The sequence below is a fragment of the Prionailurus viverrinus genome, chromosome C2, assembly GCF_022837055.1.
Source record: "Prionailurus viverrinus isolate Anna chromosome C2, UM_Priviv_1.0, whole genome shotgun sequence".
NCBI classification, from domain to species: domain Eukaryota; kingdom Metazoa; phylum Chordata; class Mammalia; order Carnivora; family Felidae; genus Prionailurus; species Prionailurus viverrinus.
Window position 1 is genome coordinate 119,963,159 of NC_062569.1, and position 12,257 is coordinate 119,975,415.

At 37.6% G+C, this 12,257-nt stretch overlaps 1 pseudogene; it reads left to right on the forward strand.

Annotated features, from left to right (window-relative positions):
- Positions 1 to 1,822: 1,822 nt before the first annotated feature.
- Positions 1,823 to 9,598, forward strand: LOC125174517 (40S ribosomal protein SA-like; annotated as a pseudogene).
- Positions 9,599 to 12,257: the final 2,659 nt, after the last annotated feature.

A 12,257-nucleotide genomic window follows, 5' to 3' on the forward strand; every position in this document is an offset into this window, starting at 1 on the left:
CAAGCCTGCTGATATGTAAAAGTCTCTGGTGTTTCTTGGGTCAGTGGCGGAAACTGAGCCAATGGACAAATGATACAGGGAGTCCAGAACCTTCTCCAAATTTAAGCTTTCCAGTAGATGACCAAAAATATGGTGAGTTACCCACTATTAGAAATAGAAAGTTAGAAAAAAAAGTAGGAGGGTAGAAACCTGAAGCTTTGAAGGAACTCAGAGATCATTAGTTCATTTCTCTTATTTTACAGAATGCAACTAAAAGTCAAAAAGGTGAAGTGATTTAATCTAAATCAAGCAGGGATCGGCATTGCTTTTTGTTCAGAGTGCTCTCCGCATAGTCACACAAAGTATGGGTAAGTACAACAGATGTAAAATGACAATTTTGGGTACTGAGAGTGAATATGAGTTATATGCTTTATGTGGTCCTATCTCAAAAATCAATGGTTTTTGTTTTTAAGAAAGTGTTCCATTCTGACTCCTCTCAAGGTGGAGTTAACACATTTGAAATAACCAAATTTTTTCCACTACCTTATTCCTGTTACCTTTCTACACTCTACTATTTTTAGCTTATTGGAAGTTTAGAATTCTATTTAGTAAATACTGAGGGCCCATATTAAGATAGTTTCTCTTTTCTAGAGGAAGGTATAGATAAGTAATGTAATCATATATTATTAAAACAACTTAAAAGTTATTCCTCAGGAAATATACTTTAGACCACTCTGCTAGTCATTTACAGCAATATTTTGTAATAGTGCAAGTAACAATGCAAGCAGAACTATTAACTTAAAAACCAAGCCATTCATTAAGAGAATAAAAAAAAAAACATGGATGAAAATATTAAGTTTCTTGAAAACTAAAAAAATACCTGATAAAATGAAAACCAGTGATCATGAGTTGTTTAAGAGAGAACCTTAAGAAGTGTTTCGGCAAATGTTAGAATTTAAATGAAAAAGTAAAGCATTTGTCTTTCATCTGAAATAGTAATAACCATTATTCAATATTTCAAGTTACAAAATGTGTGGACATTTGTGTGTGTGGGGGTGCCATTCAGTTCAGTCTTGGGCAATTGAAATGGCTAAATAACACCCATATGGTAAACAGCTTGGTACGCCCAGGATAAAGGAAAAGGTGTTGGCAGTGAATCTGTGAAGGAGGCATTATTATTTTCACTCATAGAGGTGATGTAAATATCTAGCTTCCAAGGCTTTATTTCTTTTCTCTAGTTTTTTTCCCTTCTTTTCTTTCTTTGTGTTAATATGTTAGACCTTGGCCGTGTTTTCATAGAATGAAATATTTTTCAATACTAAATGTTCATGCCCACCCCCCTTGTTTCAAATTAGTTGGCTTGGAGGGTGATGGAAGACAACCTAAATATTTAGTTTTATGTATCAAGAATCATTTGCCATTATAGAAGAGATGAAAAAAACATAAAATCTGATTTCTATCTGACAAAACTTTCCATTCTTTGTAGGGCATCATGACATACGTGAAGCAAAGAGAATTTGATGATAATAGTTATCATATTAACTGTTAACATATTATGAATATTTATTATCTGCCAGTGCTCCCTTTTAGTAATTTCCATACACTGTTGAATAGATTTTACTTCATTCCCATAATAAATCTATGAAATTAGCATTATGATTATGCTAATCTTACAGATGTAGAAATTGGAGAACAGAGAGTGTAAGTAATTTTAAATCCAAGCAAAATCTTGCTTCACAGCTTGTAACTGCAATGGTATGCCTTTATGTAGTAAGATAGCCATGTTTTTTATATTTTGTTCAACACTTCACAAGCTGTGGGACTAGGAAAGACATTAAAGACCATGATGTCTGTGATGGGCATGAAGAGCTCAGAATTTGGAGTCAGGATGAGTCAGCTTCGAATCTCCTTCTGCCAGTGGTGTGAAGTACATAGCTTCTGTAAGCCTCACTTCATCTATAAAATGACCACCTCACTCCCCGGACAGTGTTATTTTGAGGATTAAAAGAGATTATACATGTAACGCACTTAGCTAATAGCAACCATGTGGTATGCTTTCAATAAATGCGTACTGCTATTTTTTTTTTTACAGCAAAGGTTTAGTGTCTAAAGAGAACATATTTTGACAGACCAATGATCTTCACTTAAACAGAAGGAAGTTTCATGTATCAAATAATTTTTGAGGCTTTCCTTTTGAAGTAAAAGATGAACATTAAAAAATGTTCATTTTGGAATTCAGTTGTACATGTACCTAACTCTGGTGCAATGTAATAATTTCAATTATAAATTTCTTAGGCTAGAGACTTCAGACTGAAGTTTATCAAAAAGAAACAGTGAATTATTTGTCTATGTTATATAAAGCAATGTTTTTGAACACACACCCTCAGACTAACTTGAGGGGCCATAAATATTAAACCTATGTGATATCTGTAACTCTTTTGTGTTTACATGGAACTTATTTGACTTTTCAATGGAACTTTTTTTTTCAATTAGATGTCAATCCTAGAAGAGATTCTTAATAATTTCCCTGTGATAGAAATACTTATGTTTTATTTTTATATACCAGGAATCAAAACTTTAAAAATCTCACAGAAAGTTGAGCTCACCTCTCCATTTTTAACATGTTTTGAAATATAACATGTTAATGTTATACACTTCAAAAGTAATACACTTTTGAAGACAAATAATATTCATTATTGAAAACTACTTATTGACACAATAACATCTTTAAAACATTGTCTTATATTTTTAATGAATTTTTAGACATTTAAAAAAGCACATTTAGGGTGTAACAGGTAATGATGTCTGTAATACAGGAGTAACTTCTAAAAATGTAACAAAGAAGTAAGCATTATATTTAATGGGAATAGTGTGTCATAGTCAATCTGAACATGAACCGTCTCTAAAAAGATAGTACATAAATATGTTAAAAAAATAAAAAATTTGAGAGTAGGGCCAATGCATTGCCTAAACAGAAAAAAATAAAACATTCCATTTTTGCTTTATTAGAGTATAGGCTTTTTAATACATTTTACATTTACAGAAAATAAGCTATCACTATTGAAACTATATTTAGACTTAAATATTTACCTTAAAAAGTCAGGGGCTTTCAGAATCCTCTTCCTTTCAACATAGATTTGGAAACTTCAGGTAAGTTCTAGTTTCAAGTCTGTGGAAATAAGGGAACCATCACCATATGCAGAACTACCAATCTTATTTAACTAATCTTTTGGATGCATATAGGAGAAGCCTAGGATTTGGTTTGAGACAGCTGGATCCCATGTGTCTTGTTTTCAGTATTTATCACTGGGGTAGACAAGTCTCACCTTGAAATGTGGGCCGAATAGTCTCTTCACTCAGTGAGCAGAGAGGCTATGTGGCAGGGCTGAAATCAATATTTACACATGGCCTGTGAAATCAAATCGGTTTGAAGTTTTCCCTTCATGATATTAGCAATGGTAAAGAATGATTTATCAAACTCCATAACCACTTGGAATTCATGAATTTCAAATTAAAATTTGAGTCTTATGTTGCAAACAACTATGTTTGGATTACTATAAAGTTCTCAATCTGGGGTGCATGGAAGGACTTCAGGGGACCAAGGAGCCAGGGACCACAGTGAGATCACCTTCTGTTTCATGTGTATGTGCTTTTTTTTTCTATGAAAAGTGTCCTTAGCTTTCATTACATTCTTAAAGAGATCCAAGAAGACAAAAAGGTAAGAGTCACTACATTGAGGAAGAAGGAATTCTGAATATTCATCACACATTTTAAAGTGGCTTGGAAGAACTGGCCTAAGTTTAAATTTTGTGTGTCAAAAGAAAAAAAAAGAAGTTTTGTAGAGGCTTTCTAAACAGTATTCGGAAATGCCCTGATAAGGTGATCTGGGAACAGTTCTTATTTAAAAAAAAAAAAAAATTAATGTTTATTTATTGTTGACAGAGAGAGAGAGACAGAGCATGAGCGGGGGAGGGGCAGAGAGCATGAGCGGAGAAGGGGCACTTAATATAATGCCTTTTTTTAGAGAGAGTCTCAGAAGATTCTATATTTTAATTCTCTTATATATTCTAACATGACTTTATCTTGAGATCAGTTATCAGTGTATATTTCTTAGAAATATATTTTATCTATAGATCACTTATTCAATTCATTCATTCATATGAATAATCATTCATACATATGAACATTTGAAAATGTTCCCCCCAAAAATAAAACAAAAGAAGTATCCCTAAATTTATTGATAACCCTGTTATTAAAAAATGAACTGTATGTCTCCTCCTTTTGAATCTTCAAAGGTATGGAAAAACTTCAACCAATAGAGTAAAAATGACATATGATTTATGAGGCTGGATCATAAAAGGGCATACAGCTTCCAACTTGTTTGCTGGAACTCTTCTGGAGCCCTGATACATCCTGTAAAAAGTCCAACAATCCAAGAGCCAGCATACTGTGAGGAAGCCAAGCCACATGGAGATGCCACACATGGACGCTCAGTCACAGTCCTGTTCTTCAGAATGTCCTGTCCAGGCACCAGACAAGTAAATGAACAAGCCTCCAGATGATGCCGGCCCCCACTTATGAAATCATCCTAGCCTTCAAAACCTCTCAAATGAGGCTCCAGATATGGTAGAGCAGGAACAAGCCACTTCCTCTGTTCTCTGTCTGAATTCCTGAGCTACAAAATCCCTAAGAGTAATGAAATGGTTCTTTTAAGCTGTAACTAAAGTTTAGATTCATGTGCTATATAGCTATTGTAACTGGAACAACTCCAAACTGGGAGGGAAGGAAGGAAGGAAGGAAGGAAGGAAGGAGGGAGGGAGGGAAGGAAGGAAGGAAGGAAAGAAGGAGGGAAGGAGGGAGGGAGGGAAGGAAGGAAGGAGGGAGGGAGGGAGGAAGGAAGGAAGGAAGGAAGGAAAGAAAGAAGGAGGGAAGGAGGGAGGGAGGGAAGGAAGGAAGGAGGGAGGGAGGGAGGAAGGAAGGAAGGAAGGAAGGAAAGAAGGAGGGAAGGAAGGAGGGAGGGAAGGAAGGAAGGAAAGAAGGAAGGAAAGAAGGAAGAAAATGTGAAAGGGAAAGGAAAACAAATCCCATGTATTGTATATGCCCTGGCTCCCACCTTCCTTCCAGCCTTCTGTTCAACAGTTCCTTGTTCTGTGGAATCATCCCAATCCTTTGGCAATTTCCCTTATTTATACTGCTGTTGTTTATTGGAAAGCTCTTCCTTATTTTCTTCACTCTATTAAGACTCAGTTTTGCATTGCTAACATGATACTTTATTATTTAATCCTTCAGTATCTCTAGCTATATAGTATATTCTTCTTCGGAAGTCTGATAGAACTTTTTACAAATTTTTAAAAATTATTTATTTTGTTTGAGAGAGAGAGTGAGACGGAGCGTGAACATGCACATGCACATGCAGGAGTGGAGGGGAGCAGAGGCAGAGGGGAAGACAGAGAATCCCAAGCAGTCTTCAAGCTCAGCATGCAGTCCAATGTGGCTTGATCTCATGATCCTGGGATCATGAGCTGAAATCAAGTTGGTTGCTCAACTGCCTGGGCCACCCAGGTGCCCCTGAATTCTGATAGAATTTTTTAACCCCACTTTGATATTTTAAACATTCACCAAACATACTTGTTCTTGTTTGTGTGCACACTGAATTTTTCCTAAGACAGAACTTACATGTGATTTAATACCTCACCTACAATAACTAATTCTTTGTAGGTGTTCCATGCTTTGCTAATAACCCAGCAATGCTCTAAATTAGAGTCATGGCATTGAGGTGCTTGTAGTCTTGAAAAGCTATTAGCAGCTACAATATATATGGAAGTCAAAATTCTCTTCTTGACTATTACCATGTTACTTCCTTTGTCCTTTTATATTTCCTTGTATAGCCTTGAATGTTCTCTGCACAAATATTTATTTAATAACATATTAGTTTGTGAGCCACCATTGACCCCAACTCCATTTTGTCCCTAAGTTGTTATTCTCCCAAAGATTCTCTAGCTTAGAACAAGAGTTGATTTGACCACCTACATCACCTGACATCAATGAGATACAATCATCATCAAGTTTTCACATAATGACAACACTATAAAACGGGACCACTCAGGCCCCAAAGAACCATATTCTCTGAGGTATGTATTATGTTTTAAAATCTAAATTTTACTTTATTTTAGATATTATTTATTCCCTTCCTTTCAAAAATATCCAAAGGAACAGAGATCAGTTTAATTTTTTAAAAGTACTTATATTGTAGTTACAGTAAGTTTTTCTCCCCTTCCCTAATTGACATACATTTGGCCTTAGGGAGAAATGATAAAAGAGAAGGAAATTTGCATTTACTATATATGCCAGACATTGCTGAGTAAAATCCTATTACTGAATTTATTTGTTTACTGCATTCTTTTAAAGTAACTTTCCTTCAATTGAAGGAAAGGAGATTCTTAGATAATATCAGATGTTTTTGTGTCTAACCAAAATATATCAAATACTGTTCAAACAGCTGAATCAGTCTATGCATATTACACAAAATGCTGGCTAAATATATGTATTTGATAATTCCATAATTACTGAGAGATAGACACCCTAAGAAAGAAGTCCTATAACGAGTGTGGGATTAGGCCCTTAACAAGAATCCTTGATATTTGTAGACATCCTGCAGCTCTCTGAATTCCCATTATGTTTTTAATCATAATTGCTTCCCTACCACCCATCTGGGCTGCTATCAACAGAGCCTTATGACTTCCAGGGAGGAATAAATACAGAGACAAGTGAATTCTTTGGAAGCTCCAATTCTGCCTTGGTGCAGATTTCTACATAATAAAATAATGGAGTGAAGCATTTAAAAAAAGATTCAACTGAAGCAAGTATCTTTAAATAGATTATTTTCCACAAGGAATCAGTGGGTGCTAATGTTCCCTTGTTGGCTATAAAATCACTGGGGGAGAAATAATAATTATGGCAATCACAGCATAGTTTAACCCTATGAACTTAGAGACAAAGAAAAAATGAAAAAAAAAAAACTTTCAAAAGATCATCTTTAAGAAGGCAACACAATTAAGGTGACCATTCACAGGAGGTTTCCAGCCACTTCACTCTCTCTCCAGAAGGGGCTCCATAGCATCTATGGATACCCTCGAAGGCATAACAATATGTGTTTCTGTTCATGGATTTTAGGGATTGAATATGTTATTAATCAAAAGAGTCTCTGTAGTTTCATTGCTTCTAGAATCTCCTGGGGCATTGTATACAGCTGCATTCAAAGAAAATGAACTGTTATAAACTTGATCATATTCATCCCTTGGGCCCATCTGATTACAAAATTGCCCAATGAGCTGTTACAGTGTTTTCAAGTAATTAGTTAACCCATACATTGTGTTTCTTTCCTTTCTTATTTTTTCTTTCTTTCTTTCTTCTTCCTCTTCTTTTTTTTTTTTTTTTTTTTTTTTGCTTATATTTTACATATTTACTCTTTCTCTAACAGGCTATCTCAGTGTTTGTTGTGCTGCCCAAAACCTCAAATTACATCACTAAAATATGCTTTTTTCCCCCTACCACTTTTATTTTTTATCTTTAAAGTTTTTTTTTTTTAATGTTCATTTATTTTTGAGAGACAGAACGTGAGTGGGGGAGGAACAGAGACAGAGGGAGACATAGAATTCAAAGCAGACTCCATCCAGGCTCTGAGCTGTCAGCACAGAGCTCAACGTGGGGCTCAAACTCATGGACTGTGAGATCATGACCTGAGCCGAAGTCGGATGCTTAACCGACTGAGCCACCCAGGCGCCCCTCCCTATCACTTTTAATGTGAGGAAAACAAATGGTGCATATTTCTTTTGCCATGTTATTGATTTTAAGTCAGAGACATTAAAGAACATCTCTGATTTTAAATCGGAGACATTAAAGTTCCTATTCAGGAACTCAGAAGCGACGTTTGACTCTCAGATCATACAATTTCCTAAATCAGTATGTGAAGATTCAAGGGTCTTTCTGAACAAAGATATACTCAAGAATAAAACAGATACTGGGGTGCCTGTTGGTTTAGTCGGTTAAAAGACCAACTCTCGGTTTTAGCTTGGGTCATGACCTCATGGTTCATGAGTTTGAGCCCTGTATCAGGGTCTATGCTGACCACTTGGAGCCTGCTTAGGTTCTCTTTCACGCTCTCTCTCTCTGCCCCTCTCCTGACCCCACTCTCTCTCTCTCTCAAAATAAACAAACATTAAAAAGAGAAACGGATACATTATCAGTAAAAGAGACTGTGTACATACAGAGGATTAAAGTGAATTCTTCAGAAGGTAGATTTCTGCCTTGTTGCTATTTTCTCCATAAAATCATTGAATAACTCATTAAAAAAAAAAAAAAAAAGGACAAGAGAAAAAAAAGACAAAGAAAAAAAGCCTTTCCATGCTACCCGGAGAGGAGTCCATACAGTGTTGTTCTGGGTTCCCATCATAACATGAAGGGAAATTTCCCTGATATCCAAATCCCTGGATGTCCTGCAAAAAAAGGAAGTGGATGTCTTCAAAAAAATTTTTTTTATTAATATTTATTTATTTTTTAGAGAGATAGTTCAAGCGGGGAAGGGGCTGAGAGGGGGACACAAGATCGGAGTGGGCTCTGCACTGAGAGCATGGAGCCAGATGTGGGGTTCGAATTCACAACCATGAGATCATGACCTGAGCTGAAGTTGGACGCTCAACCTACTGAGCCACCCAGGCGCCCATGTCCTCAAATTTCTTATAGCAGGATCCCACCTGCGTGGCACCAACCTTGACATCCAAATGGAACAGCACATCTACCAAAGGGAAAGTGGTGGCATTTATATCATAAATCTGAAGAGAACCTGGGAGAAGCTGGTGCTAGCAGCTCCTGCCATGGTTAATTGAACACACAGCCGGTGTCGGTGTGTAACATGCTCCGGGAATACTGGCCTGCGAGCTGTGCTGAAGTTTTCTTTTGCCCCGGAGCCACTCTTGCTGCTGGCTGCTTCACTTCCGCAGCTTTCACTAACCAGCTCCAGGCAGCCTTCCGAGAGTGGAGATCTCCCGTGGTTACTGAGTCCAGGGCTGACCACCAGCCTTTCACAGCGGCGTCTCACATGCACCTGCCTACAACTGCTCTGTATAACACACTCTCCTCTGTGTTTTGTGGACACTGTCACCTCACGCAGCAACAGAGGGTGGGTTCACCGAGCGAATCTGACGTGCTGGACGCCAGCCCCGGGGAAGTTCTGCGCTTGCGCCTGCGCGCCACCATCTTCTGTGAGCAGCCGCAGGAGGTCACGCCCGGGCTCTACTTCTGCAGAGATACTGACGAATTGAAAAAAAAAAAAAAAAGAGAGCAAGCCTCTGTTGAGAAGGCTGTGACCAAGGAGGAGTTTCAGGGCGAATGGGCTGCTCCAGGTCCTGTGTTCTCTGCTAACGTAACCTGAGGTTGCCGGCCAGTGTAGAGGAGCACAGGTGTCCTCTGTGCTATTCAGCAGTTCCCCGAGGAAGACTGGAGCGAAGACTGGTCTTCAGTTCCCACTATTCAGCCTACTGAATGGGTAAGAGCAACCACTGGTGGTCTTGAACTGTTTCTCCACAGAGCAGAAAATGCAAATAAGGGTGATGAAAAATAAGCAGTCTCTTAAAAAAAAAAAAAAAAGATTCAACAAACCCAAGTGTTATGGACAGAACACCTTCGTGTCCGGCTTCATATGTTGAAGCCCTGTGTCCCCGATGTGACTGTGTTTGGACACAAGGCCCTTAGGGAGGTAATTGAGGTTACATGAGGTCATAAAGGTGGAGTCCTTGTCTCCTAGGGCTGGCATCCTTATAAAAAGAGGAGGAGACACCAGAACTCACTGCCCTTTCCCACAAGAACAAAGAGAAGACGCCATCTGCAAGCCAGGAAGAGAATCCTCACCAGAAACCAACCCTGATGACACTTGATCTTGGACTTCTGACCTGCAGAACTGTGAGAAAATTAATTTCTGTTGTTTTAAGTCATCCAGTAGGTGGTATTTTGTTATGTCAGCCCTGCCAGAGCGATATAACAGTAGGGGGTGAGGGGTAGAAGAAAGTATGTACAGTTAACCCTTGAAAAACAAGGGTTTGAACTGCATGAGTCCACTTACATGGAGATATTTTTTGATAAATACAGTGGAGTATTGTAAGTGTATTTTCTCTTCCTTACAATTTTTTTTAAATTTATTTTTTTATTTTGAGAGAGAAATTTGTGGGGAGGGGCAGGGAGAGAAGGAGAGAGAGAATCCCAAGCAGGGTCCGCAGTCATCAGCATGTAACCTGACGTGGGGCTCGAACTCACCAACCGCAAGATCATGCATGACCTGAGCTGAAATCAAGAGTCCTACACTTAACTGACTTAGCCACCCATGCGCCCCTCTTCCTTATGATTTCTTAAATGACATTTTCTTTTCTCTAGCCTACTTTATTACAACACTACAGCATATATTACAGATAAAAATATGTTAATTGACTTGTTACTAAGACTTCTGGTCAACAAGGCTATTAGTAGCTAAGTTTTTTGGAGAGTCAAAAGTTATATCAGAGTTTTGAAGGCATGTTGGGGGAGTTCTGTTGTCCCTAACCCCTGTGTTATTCAAGGGTCCATTCTAATTTAAAAATAAGTGAATAAAAGTGAGGTAAGAGTCATTAAGTCTTTTAAAAATTCCATTCTTGCCAGGATAATAATAAGAGCAGAGTGCTGCATATTACTGTCTGTTTGAAACAGATCTGCAGTAAAGCCAAAGGGTTGTGATACTTACGTGTCACAGAATTTTTCAGAACCTAGTAGACCTCTCAGGTGTCTTTTGACTACCTACAAATGACACCCTCTTTTTCTTTAATGTGCTTTGATTGAGATAGTACAATACACAGTGTGAGAATGGCATAAAAGCTCATGGTACATTATGGCTGTTACTGGTTTGGAGAAACCTTGGTATCTGGGAAGTCATAAGCCACGCAGGGATGATAGATAGATGGTCACTTCATGATGTCACATGGAACAGCACTATCTTCAATATCTTATCAGATGTTCAAGTGGATTTTTATCGAGAGTTAAAAACATTACAATAAATGTTGAGAGTGAGAGTTACAGAACTGTGGAAAAGTTAATAATATGATTGCTAGAGTCTGATTTAATAATATGCAATCCCAATAACATATATTTGAAATCATGGAAAAATGTCTTCTATATAAAGGAGTTTGGATATCAAGTAACTTAAGTTATGGAAATTCTGTTTGCAAAGTTCCCAAATGGTGATTATCATTGGCACAATTCAGAGAGTGCCTCGGTATTCTATTTTTTAGTTATATTTGTGTAACCCGAGTGTCCCAAAGCCCCCTCATCTCTTCCTTGACTACACGTAAATCTCATTTCATGGGAGATGCAATACACATCACAGTGTTGTGGAAGACTCCTTAAGAGGAAGGCTGTTTGCTTTCTGTGCCTTCCCTACTACTTCAGATTCTTGCTTCTCTTTCACCATCTCATTTCCTTCAGCTGTTCTTCTCTGTGCATGTGGCTCCAGCTGCTGCCATAAATGGGCAGAAGCCATTTCTTCTGTACTCACCAAAGTCAGTCTAACTTGAAACTTTCATGCAACACCGAATTTTTATTAAAAATCTGGAAATAACAGAGGGAAGTATCACCAAGAAAAGAAGAAAAACATCCAATCTGATATTTTTTGTTGTCTACGCTTGTATCAGGGAATTTTCACTGGCCTACCCCAAATACTGGGGTGTTTTTTGCAAGTCCTTCCTTCTCCCATCCCCTTTCCAAGTCTTCCAGTGTTTTACTTATGCATCCAGAAGACAATTCCATAATGTCAATTATTTTGTTATACAGAGCAATTTAGCTCTTACTTTGCTTTATTTGCTTCATTTACTTTGTTTGCTGTGAAACATATTTTTTAAACTGTTCGGTAAAATTACTTGTTTGTGTACTATGTTATGATTTTTAACACACATTTTTGTGACTGCTACCATGATCAGGATACAGAACGATTCTACCACCCGTTTGTAGACATACCCTCCCCCATTCCTAAGCCCTAAGAACTGATCTAGTGTTCTCCATCACTACAGCTTTTTGAGAATGTCATGTGAAAAGAATCATAGGATATGTAATTATTTGACACTGTTTTCTTTTACTCGGCGTAATGTCTTGAAATTTATCCAAGGTATTGCATATATCAATAGTTATAGCCTTTTTATTGCTGAATAGTATTCCTTTGTGTGGATTTACTGTAGTTTATTTATCTGTTTATGTGCTAAAGG